The 14,936-nt window shown below is 41.7% G+C and overlaps 1 long non-coding RNA gene across 1 annotated transcript; it reads right to left on the bottom strand.

Moving 5' to 3' along the window:
* Positions 1-220: 220 nt before the first annotated feature.
* On the bottom strand, positions 221-14,543 carry LOC137607626 (uncharacterized). Its single transcript, XR_011038003.1, has 4 exons — positions 14,411-14,543; positions 10,590-10,695; positions 1,729-1,850; positions 221-1,553 (listed from the first exon to the last, which is right to left on the bottom strand). It is a non-coding gene; the product is annotated as an uncharacterized lncRNA (long non-coding RNA).
* Between the last annotated feature and the right edge of the window lie 393 nt (positions 14,544-14,936).

The raw sequence follows: 14,936 nt of genomic DNA, 5'->3' as shown, positions 1-14,936 counted from the left end.
AAAGCTGTTCTAATCGACTTTGGATATTTCATGCTCCTCCTAGGTACCTTTAGTAAACTGATGGGTTTTTTCTAAGAGACAGTCGCACCTTTCATTGTGAAGTAATTGGAGGCTTGAAAAGCTACGCTTTCAAAGAAGCGTCCCCAGTACTGCATTAAAGGGTTTTATGCTAACATTAGATGCATTCATGAAGGCACAGACGGTAAAAGAGACACTATTCAGGTTGGTTTAATGGTAATTATGTACAAAGAAAATACAGGTAAGTAAAAAAAAGAAAGGATAATTACTTTTGATAAATGGGTGGGGGGAACTTCACGATGGGAGGGAGACTTATACACTGAACAGACGGCATTTTAGTCGATGGCAAATGACAAGCTACAATTCTGCAGTCCATCTGAAGAACAAGAGGCCTCATTATGTTAACAGGGACTTTAATCTACTCTTCACATTTATATCTGCATTACTGTAGCCACTTTATTGCTTCCTGCTCCATGTTCACTTTTTAAGTTAAGTTCCAAGGCTTCAAAAAACTGTTGCCCTCACGTTAGCTGTTAGCATGTGATAATTCTGAGATCATTAAGGGCATAGATAGACAGATTTTGGCGGGAGAAACAGAATGCTCATGCTTAGGAGGGTTTTGTGTGTGTATGAGCAGTGTCATGTTTGTGTTTATTGTGTCTGCACTAACATGTTTGCTTAAGCCTGAATGCCTGAATACATCTCCATATCTGATATTGACTTTTCTTGGGCTCACTGACCCTTGCCTGGATAAGCCACGGTATCCTTCCACCCAAACGTTGGGTCAAACATTGACATTTTCTCTTCTGCATAACTGAAATCTCCACAGAAAAGTCCTCCTCCAAGTCACACCAGTCAGAAACAGAACAAGTTTTGTTCTCCCCCCAATCATTAGCAGATAAAGCCCCTTTTTCTTGCCCTTTAATCAGACAGGCGATGGCTTGACATGGCTGGTTAGCTCCTCGATAGAGTGTTCATTGTGCCGGCGCTGAAGAGCTACAGAGGGTTTGTCTGCAAGCGAATCATGGGATCACTAGATACGCATTCCTCCCTCCCTCCCTCTTTCTCTCCCCATCTCTCATTCACTTTGAAAATCCTCATGTTCAAGAGTTGTGTATTTATTGCTGATCCGCATCAGGCTCCAGGTATGTGCACCAAAGTGAGAGCAATTATTGCTAAAAGCTTGCTTGGTAAAACAGAATGTGTGTTTTCCAGAAGTTTATCTGGTCTGGTCGTTGGACTTTAACACTGAAAACCCCCCAAAAAAGTTATTTAAAAAAAAGAAGGTTAAGAGTTTAGAGAACTAAAGGTTTCAATGGGAAGGCCTGCCATGCTTGCTGTCTAGTAACTGATGAACCCTCAGGCCCCTCCACTCATGAGAATAGTCCTTTTTTCTTCTTCTTTTTAAGGCTGCTCCTGAGGCTGATATGCTCAGCTCAATTCAGACGCAGCTGCAGATGAAGAAGAAGAATATCGAGGAGCAAGGCCCGGTGAGATGGAAACGAGAACGAGAACCCGAGGGAAGAAAAGACGGGCTGTGGAGGAAATCAGAAAAAAAAAAAGCAGATGAGAGAGAAACAAGCTACTGAGAGACAAAAATAACAAGTGAGGGAGTGTTTATTTAAAGGTGAGAGAATGAGAGAAACTGAATCTGAGAAGAGGAAAATCAGATGAAAAGAGATGAGATAGATCGAGCTGCTCGCCTCTTACCAGGCTGCATGTGATGAAATGACAGTTGAAAATGAAGACGTTGTGGTTTCCCTGATCCAAATATAAGTCTGTGGTCGGACCCACAAACTGCTCTGTGTCTCTATCAAGAGTGTTTTGCTGTGCTGTAAGTAAAAAAAAAAAGTCATAGCTGCGTATAAACTGTAACAATTTAGTGACATTTTATTGAATCTTGAACTTGATGTGATTTTATGCCTTATTGCTAAACTAACTTCATGTTTATTTCAGGGGTTTTTTGCTCATTAAGCTCCGCATACACAAAGATTCATGAAAGACCAGCTTTAAAACAGCAGTAAAAAAAAACATCACAGTAAATTATGTAAATTAATTATGTAAAAATAAAAAGCTAGCAACATCTACATATCCTCATCTCTGGGATATCCCACTCTGCTTCCTTATTAATCGTCATTTGTAAGTCTTGTTGATTTAATGATCATCCTCATGAATTCTTCATTGTTCTCCGTAAACAACGCAGCAATAAAGCTAATGATGTTTTATCTATTTTTGCCTGATGCTTTGCGAGCGCTCTAAATGTCCTTGATTTCATTATCATTGTGTGAAATCACATTATTCTCTCAGAAACACAGTAGTAAGAGACACATTTTTGCACAGCTTAGGCTCTGATGATGGATTAGAAAATCCTGATTATGAGGTTTTTTGTTTCAAACGACATATAAAAGGTGAAAAATTCAACTTCCTTACAGACTTCATACCAGTTAGACATAAGAAGGTTAGTGTTTCCCCTTGTAAATATTCCAAATGTCATGCTTACTGTGAAAGTTTCAACTGAATAGTTTCTGATTCCTATCAGCCTGAGGCATAAAAACAACTTTCAAAGTAAGGGGATGTCCGACTGAAATATTTCCCCATGGTCCATCTATGGATGTAGATGTGAAGAGAGGAAAGAACTGCTAGGCAGACTTTCTGTTAGCTTAGCAACAACAATACGCATACACAATTCCATTCACCTAGCGATCAATAAGACTCATTGTGAAACTTTATTCATGTTTTTCTATGCGATCCTTCAGTGGGTGGGATGTGTTAGACGGTAAAGGAAATGTTTTCTCCTTGAAGGTCTTGATGGAAGCAGGAAACATGAAGAAGAAGAAGAAGCACACAAGGGGGCCTGTAAGTATGCAGTTAGTACACAGTACACAACATCAAGCTGTACATCGGGAGGCAGAGTGACGGGCAGCAGCTTCCTGGAGTGCGCCCCAATAGAGCCGCTCGTAGGGGGGACGGCGCCTTGCTCAAGGACGCCTCGGCAGTGGCTGGGAGGTGATCTGATGCCTCCCACCGTCAGCTCACACTCCGGAGATGTTCTGGCGGGAGCGGGAATCGATCCATCGATGGCTGGGCGATCTGTCTTCAAGACATCTGCTCTACCGCTGAGCCACTGCCGCCCCATGATCGAGTTTAGGGATGTGAGCGACTTTGATATTGTCCAAACTGAGGCAGAATATCTCCAAAGCTGTAGGTCTTGTTGGGTTTTCCTGGTCTGCATTGGTTTATACCTATCACATACAATCTAAGGCGCTGTGTACAGGACCAAGACTTCCAGAAGGATGAAGATCAACCCTAGTTCGCCTCCTAATCCAGCACCATTAAGATAGGTTAACCACCAATTGGTTGGGCATCCCAGGAAGAGCTGTTGCTTAAAAGACAATTGCTAAATAGTATAATGTGTGTAATAACAGAGGTTATGGTCCATCCAAAATCTTTCAGAACCAGGTACATCTGTGTTCTTGGACACATACTGTATTTTCTAGTTAATGTGTTGTTAAGGAAGGAAAAGCGTAGAAGCGGCGACCTTAACATCTTTAAAGCAACCGTCCTAAATGGGAAACAGCTGCCACTGTTTCTGCAAGTCATCCATGCGGTTACAAGTCAGGACGGGAAAACATCATCTCAATACACCAGGAAATCATTGATATCCATCAACTATGTCCAAATCATTTCATTTCTTCTAAAGATTATTCAACATATTCTTCTTTCATTAATGGCTTTTTCTCAATTTTGACTGTTTGCATGTGAATAAATGACATGATTTAATCTGCCTGCTTACACAGAAAAGTTGATTCCCAGTTCCTACAACTCAAACTGCTGCTATTTTATTTCTCAGTGGAAAAGCAAAATCAGAAAGGCATTCAATAAAATGAGATTTATGGGCTTACATGCTGCGTATACACCAACAGCTGTTACTGTCAGGCTGCACTGATTATTTAATTGTTATGTATATTGCAGCAAAGATAATGCAACAACAAGGTAATTGAAATGTTATCCCAATCTTATCTGAGATGATTACTTAAACACTACATTTCTAATGCATGTTGAATTAGGCAATTACATGCATTTAACAAGAGCCGGTGAGCGAGAGAGAGGGGGAGAATTAGCCGACAATGGAATGGGAATATTAAGTGTTTCAGTCAGTGAGTGTTGGGTCAAAGATCACAGAGTGCTTATAGGCATATTAGCCACTTGGTTATGATAAATTATGACTGTGTTGCTATAACAACCGGTACACTCGTAGCCTGCATCCAACAGGAAGAAAGGGGCCATAATGAAGCCAGGCAGAGAGACTAACGCGGTAAACGAATGTCGGGTCTGGGTTTGAGCGAAGTTAAAAATTAATTCCCTGCGCCAACGCTGACGAACAACACAAGTCTGTCTCAATCTTATCATAGAGAATTAAAAGAATAAAGATCGCCCCCTCAGATCATTTTCAAAATGTTGTGTGGCATTGCCAACAAAATGTCTTATTGTGCAATACTTGGGAAAGTTATTAAAAAATTCCTGAATCCACCCCTTTGTCTGGTTCCACACCGAAGTTGATGGGTATTCGCTTGACTCCTCCACATATTTTGGTGGAATAGTTTTCGCATAATTTTGCAAACAGACACCCAGACATGAGAGAAAACATGACCTGCTTGCCAGAGGTGACATTAATTTTATTATAGGAAGTCACTACATATCCAGTGGTCTTGCAGAACAACATCTGAACAGTGTTACGTAACAAAAAAGATGCTCAGTGCAATTTTGAACAATCTAAATAATTTTGCATTTTCATTATCCAGTGAGAACATTTCAGGTTTAATTGTGTGTGAGAGAGAGAATGTGTGTACAGCCTGGATCCCACAGCATCCGCCATATTACTATAATTTCCCTCTTACTTGACAATTAGACGCCAGCAGCTGGATGTTGATTTTTTTTTGGGGGGGGGGGGGGTTGTGGGCGCTTGTCACCGCATTCAAGTCACATCCCCTGTGAGCTCATTAGGGATGTGTGGAACGCCTGGCTGATTGGCTTAAAACACCAGAGATGGACAGCGAGGTCTGAGCAGAAGGAAGGAAGGAGAGAGAGGAGGGCGAGGAAGAAGAGGGATTGGTGGTTTGATATATATTGAATATACTGTTGGGATATGGAAATGATGTGAGCGCTGCCCCTATAGGAATTGTTTCCTTCGGTCACGTGACCAGGTGAGACGCAGACACGTCTGGGCATAAATGTGTATACCAACATGTCTGCAGATGTAATGTTTGCCAATATCCTCCCATCAGTGTGCATTTGTGTAAACATATGCATGCATACACACACACATACACACATGCATCACATGCTTTATAATTAGCTGATTGAGCTCTAACTTAATTACCATGGGTGAGTCCTCTGCACACTAATCAATTTTCACCATCTAGTAACGGCTTAGCACACAGCGCTGGCTGTCGATGGCAGAATTAACCACATTGCTGTGGGGACGAAGCACGTGGCCAGCCTGCTGTGGGAGGGGGAGGAAGGACGGGGGGGTGTAAAGTCTGATTAGAAAGTGTGCGTCTGCCATTTGCATGCAATCTGCGTTTTCGGCGTTGTTGTGTGTATGTGTGTGTGTGTGTGTGTGTGTGTGTGCGTGTGCTGCTTTGCATGTGTGTACCTGGCTGCTCGTGTTTAATAGCTGCACATTCTGCCGTTCCCTGTTAAGACAGGCATTTTTACAATCTCATTTCACTTTAACACTCCCCAACGAAAGCAGGCAACAAACGGCCAGCCACTTCCTCTGTCTGGCTTCCCCCCAACCCCCGGCATAGTCGGGCTTGTCTTTGACCAGTTTTAAAGACATTCAAGGAATGGATGTGGATCAGCAGCTTCACTCCAAACTCAACACCTGGATGGATGTCCAAGAAACTTTCGGACAGTGACGGCCCACTCAGGATGAAATCATAATACAGAGGATAAACAGTATAAAGAAAATGTAAAGAATGTAAGGATGTTACTGGTGGTGGTGGTGGCTGATGACTCTGCCGGGGCTGAAGAGTTCGAACATTGTGGAAACACACTAAAAGTCAAAACGGTAATCTCAATATCTGTCTGGATATAACAGAAAAGGATGAAACTCCCTGCTTCACTTTGTTTTCATGAGTGGTGTTTGGCAGGTTTAACCCTGAACCAGCAGGGGGTCCTGACGATGGATGGTCAGCCGTGTAGCCCTCAGGCTATTGTGTCGCACACAAACACATGCAAAACACGATGCACACCAGGCCTTCTGCGGGGAGCAGTGATTGGGCCTCCGTTTAATTTGCCTTGGCATATCGCGGTCTCTAAGGTGCTCCTCTTGCGTTTGGGGTTTTGTTGAAGGGATGGAAAGAGGGAGGAGACCGAAGAAGAGAACAGGGATAGAATGAACACTCGGGTTTATTGATTGCACAAGTGAAAGACTTGAGACCTCCTCCCTACCATCTTACGGCACAGGCTCTCTATTGGGCCCCACCACCACCACCACCACCACCACCATCATGTCACTCCAACCCACCCCCCCTCGGTGACGACCTCTGTTGCTGGACAAAAGCTGCCGCAAGTCAAGCATGAAAGCAGCGGAGGGGGAGCCGAAAAGAAATTAGGGGTGTGTTGGAGAGAAAATAGCAGGGGGCATGAACTGCCAGCTGTTGTGCTCAACACTCCACTTCTTGTGGAGTAAAGAGTGCCAAAAAATTAATCCTGGACCGGATCACAAGCCCGAGATTTCCTTCAGGTGTTGTCAGTGTCGATGCATCATTTGTGAATCACCGAGCATGTTCTCATTTTCACTTGTCTGTCGCAATAAAATTTATCTGCAACATATTTCCATTCAGGTTTCCACGACATGGGCTTCATTGATACTCCAGCGACACCCTGAAGCTTAATTTATTTCTCATTCAGGGAGTTCAGAGCGAAGAGTTTTCCAAGGATGCATCACCAGGGTGTCTCTGTCCTTTGAACCGGAGTCTTTAGAGAAAGTTAAGTGTTTTCCTGAAAGTAGGCTTGTAGCGTTTTGTTGTTTGACCTGCAGTGTCTGTCTGCCAAGTATTCCAAAAAGAAGCTTTATTAAGTCAACACAAGGTTCTTGGCGTCATAAAAATGTTGTTTACAAGGTGGGTATTATCAGACGTGGGTCCTAAAAACTCATCTATTCAGTGGATTTAGCTGTTTGCCTTCTCTGCATGAAAATCACGCCTAGTGTGAAAAGCGGTTTGTCCTCCAAAACCATTTCAACAAGCTCGTCGGTATTGTAAAGCCTCGAACCACTCCTATACTTATTATGTTTCTGCATGGTTGTTTCTTTTTTTGTTGTTGTTGTTTTTGTTTTTTTTCTCATTTCTCTGATTGCAGAATGGAGGCAGTGAAGAAGCGACAAGCCAAATCAGCACCCCGAGGAGTCGGGTATTGGCTGGGGAGATTGGAGAGAAATTTGGGGAGATGATTTTCCGGCCCTCTCTTGTGCTGTAATCCAAAGGAGCGTCGCTCCGACTGCGTCTCCCATCACTGGAGGCTAATAGCTAATCAAACCGGAGGGCTGCCAACCCTGAACGTCTCACCCTCTCTCATTTTCTCCTCTTTATTTATTCAGGGGTTCTAACATCCCCAATTAACAGGCATGGTATTTGCAATTTGGATATATTTTAATTGTCCCCATCAACACACCAATTAAAAAATATGATCCTGATGATGATGATTAAAGAGCAAATGACAGAGTGTGAACTCCATTTCTCTGACCTGATAACACAGAATTCTAAATTGCTTTTCTTCATCAAGTGAACAATTTATTGGGTTTTTTTTAAACTCACGCTGGGTAACATCTTCTTACCCTTCTAGTGTGATAATACCTCTAAATAAATTGATTTCTTTCTTTTTTTTTAATATTAGCGTTTATCTCATTTAAAAGGATACCATCGCTGCCGCAACCCAGTTCCATCTTTCCTACCGCATGGAGCTAATTAGAACTAATTTCAATTTTTCTCACCTGGGATTCTGCTGATTTCTTCTACAGAGTCCAGGAGGTGTGACTTTCGATCACCCTCCTTTGTCTCTGGCCTCAGCAAAGAGCCACAGTTCAAGGGTCAAAGTTCAAAGGTTCTCTGACCCAAAGATCTTTTGAAACGTCACATCCCATCAGTCCCCCGGAGCATTCTGTGGGGGATTTGTATGATTAATCAAAAGGCTTCTTCCCCCACCTCCCAGCATCCCAATCTAGGTGCCCTCCCACCGAGAGCCCTTCTCAAAACACCGAGTCAACACAGCAAGTAAACATCAAGCCTCCATAAAACACCATGGAACAATTTGGGATTGCAGATACCAAGAGAGACTGCATACAAACCTTTTTAACAACAGAAAGAAGCATTCATGCAGCTGTAACTTCGTCAAACTGCAACAATTTCTCTTGGTAAAAATGACAGAAGCTCTCTAAAAGGCTCCGGATTCAGAATTTGCCTCAAAATCTACCCAATATGTTCCCAGTCTGGATAATCTCAAGCTAACTTGTGGAAGTTGTAGGTTAGTAATTAAGGAGTGTTCTGTTGCTGGAACTTTTGTCCCGTGACTGAGACACTCTGGATTCAAGATAAATTGGCTCTTTTACTGCAGAGTTGTTTGTATTTAATGCCTTCTACCCAACAGATGTTTCTCTGGTAATATATTTTAATGGTCTAGCCCGGCTCCAGGCCATGGAGGTTGCATGAAATAGGAGAGAGACTGTGGAAGACTGGAGTTACCTTCAGTGAGGAGAGCAAAAACATTGTCTCATGATGCAAAGTTTTATCCATTACAGTGATTTGTTTTTATTTGAAGAATACTTTTATTTAGTGATAATAATGCCCCAATAGTCAGAAATTTATACCAGGTACATTCTTTTCAGAAAGAAATAGAAGACGATGGACCATAGAGCAGATAAGCTACTTTTGCACCAAATAACAAAAAAGAAAACCCTGATTTTTAAAGATCAACACCAAACTGTCTGACGTTGATGTGTGCTCTTCACTCAGTCTAACTGTGACTTTCTATCAACTCAGTGACAAACAAACTATATTTAATGCAATGTGCAAACCTCTTCACTGGAGGGATGTCACCATGTGGCCCAATGGGACGGCCTGTTCTACCCAGATACTCCAGTGCAAGTATACTGGTCAGTAATTCTTCAGCATCCACTTCCAATGTCCTACTTCTTACGAGGAGAATGTTTGATACTGAGACAGCCTCAGGGAGAAAAGTCGGATTGAGAGGTAACACTTCTCCAGAATTGTCCAGACTGAACCTGCAAAATTCCACATGTTCTGACTTGTTCTGCCCTCACTCCAGAGCTTCTCACAAATACTAATGTCCATTTATATAATCATGCACATTTGTGTGTCCACACATAGGCACACATCCACGTATTAAATTAGTACCTATACTGCTATTCAAACACAAGGGGTGGTGGAGGTGCCATCTGTCCAGCAGGCTGCCTTATTAACATCTTATCTATCGAGGCATTTTTATGAACCTCTGAAGGAAAAAGTGTTTTATAGATGATGGGTTTTTTCATATTTGTTAGTATTTCAGTCATTTTATCAGAGAGGGGGAGGCAGGGGGCTTTTGGTCACCTCTAAGGACGTTTAATCAATCACTGTCCTCAATGTTTATCCTCTACAAATATGAATAAAACCAAAATGAAGTTGAAAAGGTCGCTCATAAATTTACCACACTTCTCTGTCACCGTTTGATGTCGGGTTACAAAGAACATTCATCAAGGCATGGATCCTTTTTATTTACTCCATTATGGGGTTGTTTGAGAGAGCAGTCTCATTGTCTGTCTATTAATGACGCACACACACACACACATGCACACACTGACACACTTATTGGCCCCAGGCATGGCATGTGGGGCACAGTAATGTGGTGAACAAGTTTCAGGACACTCCCCGCTGGTCTCAGTCTGCAGCGCCGACCGCCTGGCGGCCAACCTCTGGCCGCCATCTGTATCCCATTAACGCCACCAGAGGGCCGTGATGCAGAACGCATGAAGAAAAATCGCCTGCGTTCACCTGAAAGTCATCCTACATTATTTAATTACTGAGCACACTCCATAAACTTCATGTTATTAACACAGTGGGAGAACGTAAAATTGCATCAGATAAAGCACCACGGAGGCTCGATTTGTCATTAGCTGGTTGAAACAAGGTTTTTAGGTTATTTTCTGTGCATTTTAATGGTTTGTCTGAGTAATTATTCCAGTTTTTTTTTTCTATGAGGAGGAAATCAGGTGTCTACAAACTCTTAATCTAGTTTTAGATTATGTTAAGGATGTATAACCCATAATTCATTCATCCATGAAAGTTAGATTTTTGCGGAAAATTAAACTTTTAAGTCAGTGAAAATAAATCCAACAATATTTAATAAACTAACCAAACTCGCTTCAGTTTGTTTTAACTTTCCTGGTTATTTATCTCAAAAAAGAGACTCGCTGTCCAACAGCCAGATGACGGTGGCGACGCAGAGGAGATTAGGGGTGGCCACACTTTATGACCTCAGTCAACGCTAGAGGGGACGTTCCCAAGTACCTTAAACTATCCAGATGATGACCTTTGACCTCGACGATTCATCCACCAAGTGAGTGAAGTGGACATCGCCTCTGCCTCTGGGGGATCCGAACGCCTCTGCTTCGGCCTGGAATTGGAAGGAGAATCCGATTCCTTAAAAACAAACACAAACACTACCGCTGTCTATTTTCATCTCTCACTCTTTCGCTTATTTTCTCTCGCTCTCCACCCCTCTCCCTCACCTCCACCCCTTCCTCCTTCTCTTCCCTAACAAGCAATAAAGCTTTTGTGGTTCACTGACTTTTGCAGGCTGCTCAATTGGGGGAAGTTGCCTGTCTCCAACACTTTACGTTGTTTAGATTTGCAGAAAAATAAAGCATAACCTGCCACCTGCCTGCTCACACTCTGAGAAGGCAGCCAAACACAACAATTAGCCAGCACAGAACTGCTATAAAATTCCATTATGGTGTGTCTGTGTATGTGTGTGTGTGTGTGTGTGTGTGCAGCACACTTAAGATAGATATATGAGCACATTTCCTCTCAAAATGAATTCATAGCATGTGTGAAAACACGACGGCCTGACCTGAATAAATATTGGACGGCTTGTATTCCCGTGCAAAAATGGAAATCAGCTGATTGATTTGGGGATAACAGAGCGCATATATTCAAAAATGGCTTTTTATCACTGCCACTGAACGCCACATAAGAAAATCTAATGTCTCTGTAATGTAAATATAATGCCACTAATCCGAAGGTGCAAGGCAGCTTGAAATCTCCTCAAGCAGGCGTGCATGGGCGCCTAAATATGTAATACCGTTAAATCAAATTAGAATACCAGCGTCTGACCAGAACGGAAGGCGGCGCCTCACGTTCAAACATAATTCAACAGGAACTGAAAGAGGAAAGCAGATTAATCTGCACCAAAATGATTCGATAGATTGTCTCGCTGAACACGTCCATTGTTCAACGGCTTCTTCTCTCCCTACACCTACAGAGCGTGGGTGAAGGATGTCGAAACAAACTAAAAGACTAACAACATTTCCAATGCCAGGCCAGCAGCAGCCAATCAGATGGCCTCTTAGCACAAGCTTTGGATGTATATTGTTAATTAAATCAAGTGCTCGTTTTCTCGACCAATACGAGATGGTTTTTTTAAAAAGTAGTGCATCCCTGGGATGCACTTCAAGAAAAATTTGTGCATCCCAACATGACGTTTATGCATCCAAAAAGTAATAATAGAATAGAATAGAATAGAATAGAATAGAATAGAATAGAATAGAATAGAATAGAATATACGGTAGAAGCATACGCAAGGATTTAGTTTTGCAAACAGTACAATATAAAAAACAAACTGTTAATTTTAATGTTTTTATTAATAACATAATTGTTTAAGTAAAAGAAAAAAAAAGAGTAAAATTATACATTAGTGCAGACATTGTGAGGAAGTGAAATATAGTCTCCTGCCAGACGTGTCAGACATGTGGAATACCTTTCCACCTCACTGGCTTCCACTCCCATCCTGCTTCCCACATATAGGGCCAATTACTTCCTGCATTGGCACTGAATTTTGAAACCATGAGGTAGAAAAATGTGAAGCAAATTACAAAAAAACGAATTCACAAAATTTTAAGCTGATAAAATTATTGATCTCAAAACAAAACAGAACAAAAATAACAAATAACAAACCTCCCCGGGGACACAAATTACATCTATCACCTCATTATATATATTTTTTGTTAAGTCCCAGCAGCGTATTGTGTTGCGTCATTCCTTCTGTGTTTCGCAGCTCATTTTTTACGCTACTTAAAAGAAACGGAAAAGTTTTGCACAAGTTGATGTCAGACGCCCAAAACACACAAACACAAACACAAACACTCGTCTCTCCTCGGGCTGGTCATATTTTTCGTTTGGCTTAACGTCTTCTGTGGTGATCGACCCACACACACAGCCATTAACGTATGTACATATAGCCACACACACACACTTCAACTGCACAAAACATTCAGTCTGTCATAACTGCATATCTGATGCATCCTTTTGTAAGCGTTTGTAAAGAACAGATGGGAGTTAATAGTTATGCCAAGCTGAATATCGTCCGGAGGAATTTGTCAGATTAAAGTGTCACTTCATAGCAGCTTCTAGAAACCCGCAAAGCGCAACTACGTTGTTGTAATGTTCAGCAGCTGTGTCATATGAAACGTGAATATGAGTCTGAATTGCTAGAACTGACCAACTCCAGTGAGAGAAGCAGGACAACAAGGTAGAATGCAGATTTCTGCAGGGAATCCAAAATGAATAATCAACATTTATAGAAGTTTATAGCATTTTATGCTAAGCTACACTAAATAGCTTGAGGCTGCAGCTTTATAAATAAAATCCAGCATGTTCTTTAGTATCACACTGAACAAAAGGAGGGCCTTGCTGTATCAAGTCATGTCTTGCTAAAGTCTGGTTGTGTTTTGAGCACTGAGTTCCTGCAGGAAAGCAAGGCTGGAAACCTGAGTGATGGTTGGAGGATCTACTTAGTTGAGTTTGTTAGCCTGCTTCAGCGTTATCTAACATGTTTTGATAGTCACTGCTGAATATAATGTCATGCATGAGGCCAGGACGGAAGGTGAAGCTAAGGATACAAGGGTCAACCTACTGCAGAACATTACAGCTGAGCTTTAGGGATGCTACGTCCGATCTGGAGTGGCATCTTCACTGAACCATGCCAACCATCTTAGTCTGGGATCAAACAATTGATCTGAAATTGCTCTAAAATGTTCCGCATGGATTTTTAAGAGGGTTTATTCGTTTAGTGTTTGGGACCCTTTCATCTGCACTGGGTAGTCACACAGCTGGCAGTCAGCTGAGGTGTCACCATCGTCCTCGTGTGCTCCCTCTGTAAAAGATAGAGCATGGATACCCGAACAACATTTCCTCTGATCCGGTACATCGTCATGCTAATGAGAAGCTGCAGTCATTTCTGTTCATAATACAGGAAACACAACACATGTGTGTCATGTGTACATGTGTTACTGCATGTGTGATTGTTGGAAAAGAGGCCACAACCCTCCAAACTCTTTACTTCACTTTCTTCGCTGTGGGCAGGAGCCTGCATCTCTCTGATATTTTTATGGCGTACAGGGGTGGGTGTGGAAGGAAGCGGGAGGTGTCAAACCGCAGGAATGCTCTCTGCAGCACTTGATCACCACCAGCAGCACTTCAACCCTTTGAGGAGAACTTTCATCTGAGTTCCAGGAGCCCTGATCCCCTGTTTATATACATATATATATGTGTGTGTGTGTGTGTGTGTGTGTGTGTGTGTACATACTGTATATATATACATATAGAAAATCGCTAGAAAACTGTTAAAAGCACATGTAAATGAGAATAAAAATGTGCAATCTTCCAAGAACAACAACATTAAATCATATTAAAATCTAGAGTTCTCATATCTATCGTTAAGGGTCACTAGTGATCGATGTGATTGTTTTTGAATTCAGATTAGTTTATTAAGGTAAACTTTTACTCCTTATAATTTAATCCTTGAGGAGGAGGAGAATAAAACACTTCAAGGAACTCTCCACAAGTTTTCTGAACCAACCAGTTGTGCAGTGAAGTTGGGTTGTGACTGACAGCAGGTATAAATAAATATATTAATAAACGTATAAATATTTTGGGTACTGTTCTTATTTTTCTTGCTAATGTGTTTCTGTGACGCAGATACGTGGATAATTGTTTGCCTCTTTAGATTCCAGCCACTATGGTACTTTAGCATGTAGCATGTAGTATGTAGCATGTAGTATGTAGCATGTAGTATGTAGCATGTAGTATGTAGCATGTAGTATGTAGCGTACCTTTAGAGTGAAGGAGGAGAAAGTTAGGGAGAAGTTATTGTCACCACTACCACTATCTTCACTAGTCTTTGCTTTATCATTCATGATAAACAGTAAAGTATGACACTCTGAGACGCTAACAGACAGAGACAACAACAAACAACAAGAAGAGTGTTTGAGCTGTGTGAACGCACCGGTGCTGCCCCCCGCGGAGGCTGTGGCAGAAAGCGGAACTGCAGGACGATGGTCGGATATGTCAGCGCCCGTTTGTGTCTCAGAATATTCGTTAAAAAAATATTTTCTTTTAATTTAATACAATAATTTTAGCATAGAATTATTCCAAAGCTTAGTGCTATAATTTCCCACATTGGTGAAACCAAAAATACTGAATGTATTTAATTTTTTTTTGCTGAATGAACAACTCAAATTATTCTACTGGCTTTGAAACTGTTTCCAATCTTTTCAAAAATTTACTTTAAATTTTCGCCATTATTCATGAAAGCTGTTTCATGTTGGGCTGAGTCTGCTTCCGGATTAAAGGAAATTC

Source organism: Antennarius striatus, chromosome 14 (genome assembly GCF_040054535.1).
Source record: "Antennarius striatus isolate MH-2024 chromosome 14, ASM4005453v1, whole genome shotgun sequence".
Taxonomy (NCBI): Eukaryota; Metazoa; Chordata; class Actinopteri; order Lophiiformes; family Antennariidae; genus Antennarius; species Antennarius striatus.
The sequence above is the reverse complement of the archived record's forward strand: the minus strand, read 5'-3'. Positions and strand labels throughout refer to the sequence as shown.